The sequence below is a fragment of the Electrophorus electricus genome, chromosome 3 (genome assembly GCF_013358815.1).
Source record: "Electrophorus electricus isolate fEleEle1 chromosome 3, fEleEle1.pri, whole genome shotgun sequence".
Classification (NCBI taxonomy): Eukaryota; Metazoa; Chordata; class Actinopteri; order Gymnotiformes; family Gymnotidae; genus Electrophorus; species Electrophorus electricus.
Window position 1 is genome coordinate 9,293,198 of NC_049537.1, and position 6,261 is coordinate 9,299,458.

General features: G+C 40.9%; 1 protein-coding gene across 2 annotated transcripts in view; it reads left to right on the forward strand.

The window, feature by feature from the left end:
- The window catches only part of rad18 (RAD18 E3 ubiquitin protein ligase), a 32,416-nt gene extending 27,968 nt beyond the window's left edge, over positions 1–4,448 (forward strand). For both annotated transcript variants that reach the window (XM_035524743.1, XM_026997636.2), the window contains one exon: positions 4,223–4,448. The gene's annotated coding sequence lies outside the window, so the exon portion shown is untranslated. The remainder of the gene's footprint in view (positions 1–4,222) is intronic.
- The last annotated feature ends 1,813 nt before the right edge of the window (positions 4,449–6,261 follow it).

A 6,261-nucleotide genomic window follows, 5' to 3' on the forward strand; every position in this document is an offset into this window, starting at 1 on the left:
CAGGTTAAAGGTTAATGGATTTACAAAGAAAGCATGCAACTCCAAGCATGATCATTTCTAAAGAATGCCTTTTTCGCAGGTGGATGCATCATCACCTGACTGCTCCTTTACTGAATACATGAGTCTCAGTTTTTCTGTACATCAGTTAGGACAGCGTGTGTGTGTGTGTGTGTGTGTGTGTGTGTGTGTGTGTGTGTGTGATAGATAGATAGATAGATAGATAGATAGATAGATAGATAGATATAAAATAACTTTAAACTACTCTCTTCTAGACCTGGGCACAAAGACATTTTCAAAAACAATTTTTGTTGTCAAACTTAAGCAAATGTCTATTTAAATATGTGATCTCATGTTACATGATTTCCTTTTCCATGGTACAGTAATGACCTCAACAATGGGTAAGAAAAAGGGATTGAAGGTCTGGAAGTTCTTCATGAGAAAAGAGTAAGAACTCTGGGTATAAATTTATACATGTGACTATTCCAAGAGTTATGAAGGAGTTGCTGGTGCAGTACATAAAGATGTGCTGTACTCCATCTCTGTGCTGCAAACTTGGAAATGGTGACCAAGTGCTTAGTGAGTTCATCATCTCCTGGATCCTAGTGTGCTATAGTGAAAATGGGGCACTGGATGGTGGCAAGGCTGAGGTGTGATAGTAGTAAGGAGAAATATAAGAGATCTCCTTTGGTAGCATATTATAAGACATTGAAGTGAAGCCACAACATTTATGGATATGTTCGGTACTTCTACGCTCTGATCTTTGCCAAACCTATTAGCAGTTTAGTGATATCAATCTCAGGAATATAAATAATTCTTGTTGTATACAAGGCACACCAGCTGTACCCCTAGGCTTTCTGAAGACTGATCACATAAAGTATTAGCTAGTTTTTTGAGTTTTCACTGTTTGGTGGTTTTTTTGTAATTTTTATATAAAGCTCCAAAGATTTATATGAATATTCAACATACTCTTGTCACACCAGATGTGGTGCTTTGTGTGCTTTCCCACAAGGTTCACTCTTGAGAGCCATATTCTGCTTTTTACCCCTTGTGAACAAAGTTGTTCAACATGTGACTTCTCTTCATGTGTCTTCAGACCAACCAATAGGTGCAGAGCTTTTCACCTTGTCTTGTCATGTTGTTATGTCCTCACAGGGTGATGAAACATTAATGTACCATATTAATGATGCAGCTTGTTAACCTTCAGCTCAAGGACCTCTAGAGCACATGGAAGTTGAACACAAAATATGTCCCCTGCATTACTATGCATCTTTCCCACATCTTGCAAATAATAGTACATTGTGGTGTTTTTCTGTACTATATACTGAACCATTACTGTAAAACCTTTGCTAGGATGGTCTGTGCTTTCCCTTCATTTCTCCATTGATTTATGGTGAATGGCTTGGGTCTTTGGCTGTAAGATAGAAGGCCCATCTGCAGAGACCGAGCATTTAGTTATTGTTCATAGAGCCAGATTTCACAGTCACTTCTGAGGATGTTTGATGTAAGTACAATGGGAGGATTAAAGTTCTGATGTCTTTTGGGAATGGATCTGTCTGTTAGTGGCTTCACCGTTGTCTTTTGAAACAAAGATGTACTGTACTCCATCTCTATGGTTAAATTAACCCTAAGACTTATGGCTCTCCGGTTTTAAAGAACTGTGTATGACTGAGGGTCAGGGCTGATGCGTTCTTTCACATGGGGAATTTTTGTTTCTTGGAGAAGGCTTATCTAACTTTCAGACTGCATCATAAATCCCTGTCCAAGCTAAAACACTGACTGTGGTTGCAAGGGCAAAGGAGATGGTGGAAGAACAAACTGTGCGTGTGTGTGTTTTGCTCAACACCATAACCAGCACAGGAGCATGGAAGTCTACTGCCAGTGTGTGAAGTCAGATAACATCACTCGCTCTTTTAGTAGGCAGTTATTTTGCACATGCAGTTAGTAAATTGACAATGAATAAATGCAGTTGATATTTTAATTATTCACCACAGTTAAAAGTCTTATTTCACTGAGGCCAAATCAAATCGCCCTTTGGTATGTATGTCTATACGTATTTATTTATTTAAACATGTCTTTGGGAGCCTCTCATTTATTCATTGGCTTATGAAACATGCTCCAGTGCTCTGCTATTCTTGCATCATTCTCTTAGCAACCCATGTCTGCAAAAAAGGCTTGCATTGTGGCACCCAAGGACAATCACTGATCTTGCATGTACATTTCAGTGTGAAGTGCATTCAGCTCTGCTCACTCCCCTAATACGAAGTCCTTGTCCCACAAGAAATCCTGCTCAGATACTCCAAAGCTCCTCCATTTAAGATGTGGTGAATTGATTAGTTACACTTAAGTTCCTAATAGTTTAACTAATCTGGAAAATATTGAGATCATCAGACATTGCTAAACTGTTGCAATGTCCCTGCAAATAATGCTAAATGAATCACCTAGGCATTCAGAGAAGCATTATTGTTAATGGCTTTTCAGATGGTCACATTGTCCTTCTGGGTTGTGCTGTGACTGAGATGAATAGTCCCTCCACCTGCTTTCCCCCTGAGGAATACCTTCTACGAGTCTCCAGTGTTTGAGTCTAATGAAAACATATGGGCTGGGCCCTCTCACTGCTCTGCACTAAAGCCCTTGTAATGACAAGTGTGCGTCATCAGTCCATGCGTGCGACAAGTGATTGCACAGAGGTGTCACCTTTGCAGTGGGGGTTCTGGGTTTAGTGTGTGCTGACACTGCTCCTCTCCCTGCCCGCAATCTACCAGCCTTGGGGTGTTGCATGACCAGCATCCAGTCTCTAGCCCTGGTCCACTTCAAACAGCTCAGCTGTGTGCAGAGTACTGCCAAGCCAATTTGTAAGTTTCTTTGCTTATTTGTGAAGTTTTTGGAAAAAGGTGGTCAAGTGGAGATGCTGTAGTTTGGGAACATGTACTTTTCCTATTGCATTCTACATTGCAAGATGAAATGTATCTTATTAAAAAACATAAAGTATGCTGATAAATGTGCTCAATGGAAAACAAGGTATTAAATATTTTGGGTAAGAGGAACTGATTGAAATGAGATGTCAACGAACTTCAGACATCATCAAAATCCAAAAGTGGACATGTGGGAAAGAGTGATGTAGATTGAAGCTGGCTTCAAAGAGATAAATCACACTTCAAATGATCCAGGCTTGCATCTATGGCAACAACATGTAGGAAACCTTCAGCCAATTCCTTAAAACATCTTGATTTGTTCATTATTGGGAGGGGGAAATATGAAATGTCTGCATGTATTATTACATGCCACAGGTATAGTTTTCACCCTGCTGAGCGGTTGTTGGCTGTCTGTGTGCTGCAGAAAATCTCTGCAGGAGAGGAAGAATGCTTGAGTTAATTAATGGTGTATTGGCGATGTATTAATATGGCCCAATGCTGTGGACTTCTCACACACTGGCCTCTCTCCCATATGCTGTGTGCTCTGCAGGGTGTAATGTTCATCCTCTGGGGTCACCACCTACTTCTACTCAGCCCGCTGCCTCCTGCGTGTCTCCTGTACTTCCTCCTTCCTAACAGCAGCCCTTCAGTAGTCATCTTTGAAACAGAGAGTAGGATGTGATTGGCCCAGAAACAGCTTAGCTTTAATTGTTTAGAAGTTGTTGTTTGTTTGTTTTTCCCCTCTTCCCTGGGAAAGCCATGTGATTTCTCTAGGCAAGAGAGGTTGGAGAACAAGTGAGCTCTATGAAGGCAGTAGAGTTAGACCTAAATTTAGTTTAAATTTAGTTTAATTTAAAAGAAAAAGGGGAAACAACTTGAACCTTGCAGTAACTGGTAGTTTCTGAGGGCCTTTGTATATGGCAGGCTTGAATCCACTTTGGTCCCTTTGGGTCAGCTGTGAATGTTTGGTCTTTACACAGGGGACAAAAAAACGGTATACAGCATAATGATGATGGATTGGCTGAGTTTCCACACAAACAATAGAAAAAAATGAAAGATGGTCCACAATTTGGTCATGCTTGGGTACTGAAACTACCCAGCTGAACAATAACACCTTTCTTTTTTAAACGATGACACTGATGCCGTGAGCTTCTGATTGACGTATGATTTGAGCTCATTGTTGAGAACAGAGGTGTGATATTTCTCTGCTTGAGCGTAATGCTCCCTTCCCTTATCTTTCCTTCCGCTCAATTAACCTAAGAGTTACTCCTGGGTTGAAGCAAGTCATTTTTCTAAATTTCTCTCCACAGAGTACCTGAGAGCAGACCAAGAGGCAGCCACAGAGCCACAGGCACTCTTTCTGTATCCAAAAGGCAGTAATTCGAACCTGAGTTCAGTGGAAAGAACCAGTGGAACACCTGGACTCTGTTAAAAATGAATGAGCAGCAGAACTTTATACCTTCACAGAATGTAGTCTGGTTTCATTTTGGATTTTGTAAATGGTGCATTTTTAAATAAAGTTCATCTTTAAAACTATCTTTGCTGTGTTTGTCAGATTGTGACACTGAAATATTTCTTTGAAACAGAAAAATAACACTGAGCAAGATGTCCTTTTTTGCGTCGCATCCATACGAAGACAGCTTTTTCAGTTGAATGCACAAATCTAATCATGTAAAGCATCCTTTTACACAGTTGAAATTGAGGATTTGAATATTTGAAACAAAGGTTTAACTGATTTATACATGAATACACATATGACACAAAATCCTCATTAAGCCCTGGCATGCAGTTCCCAAAGTGAGTGCAGTTATAAGACCGCACGTTGTCCTACTTGATGCTCTAATGGGCCACCTGTGTGTAAAAGATTAGAAGTCCTTATGTTGGCTCTAAAAGAATTTTATTACATATTTTTGTAATGGAGAAAAGAAATAAGAGTGAAGCACTTTTTATAGGACTTGAAGGTTTTGCCTACAGATTTAGGTGTTTGAACTGAAGATTTGTGATCATTTTCTTTCCTCTTGCTTGAGGAAATAAAACATGCCTTTAGGTAACATCTAAGGATGATGCAATGGACCAAAGAAGTGAGTTCAGTTTCTAGGTTTAAACTAGGTGTGTGATTTGATAAGTAGAAGTATGGTACATACCATAAGGCCATCATTTCTTTGGTTACTTGTTTGACCTGATTTAAAATTAGTCTCATTTAATCCATATGATGATCCTTGAAGTACAAATACACAAGAGGAAGAAAGGATACATGGCTACCTGACTTCCCTTTTAATGTTTAGCCACCTCTACATGTCTTCCAGCTGTACTGTAACCATTGAGTCAGCCTTGTAGCTTTATGTATGTTTTCCATTGACGTTTACAATGGCTATGCAAGATTTTAAAGATATAAGCATGCACCTGATGCATTTTTCAGATTTGGTCTTGTTTACCTGAAAGCACTGCATTTGTTGTAACTTCTTTGCTTTTGACTGGAAGACCATGCTGGTCTTGCCATTCAGAATTGTATATTGCTGTTTTTCTACGAAAGCAAAGCAGCAAGAGAATTATTTCATAAGGTGATGGCCTCATGCACTTCACCTGTTCTGACACTTGAAGGCTTCTTGTTTGGACTGGTCTTACTACTGCTGGTTCCACTTTTCTTTCTTCGACACAGCTTTCGGCCTGAATGATGGCTGTGTCTCCTTTTTCCTTGTGTAGTAGCTTCAGCTTTGTGAGACTGATGTGTTGAATTTGCCTGTCCTTTGCTGTCTGCACATCTGCAGTTCGCTATAAACAACGTTCAGATTGATCCCGTGTTTAGTGTACGGTGGGTGACGGCTAATTCAGTCAAGGTTGCAGGGAGGGGACCTGGAGGAGGGAGAAGAAGGACAGCTTGCCAGCCGCAGCAGTCAATTAAACCAGCCACAGCAGCAGTCATTTAAACCAGCCAGCCACAGCAGCAGTCAATTAAACCAGCCAGCCACAGCAGCAGTCAATTAAACCAGCCACAGCAGCAGTCATTTAAACCAGCCAGCCACAGCAGCAGTCAATTAAACCAGCCACAGCAGCAGTCATTTAAACCAGCCAGCCACAGCAGCAGTCATTTAAACCAGCCAGCCACAGCAGCAGTCATTTAAACCAGCCAGCCACAGCAGCAGTCATTTAAACCAGCCAGCCACAGCAGCAGTCATTTAAACCAGCCAGCCACAGCAGCAGTCAATTAAACCAGCCACAGCAGCAGTCAATTAAACCAGCCAGCCACAGCAGCAGTCAATTAAACCAGCCACAGCAGCAGTCAATTAAACCAGCCACAGCAGCAGTCAATTAAACCAGCCACAGCAGCAGTCATTTAAACCAGCCACAG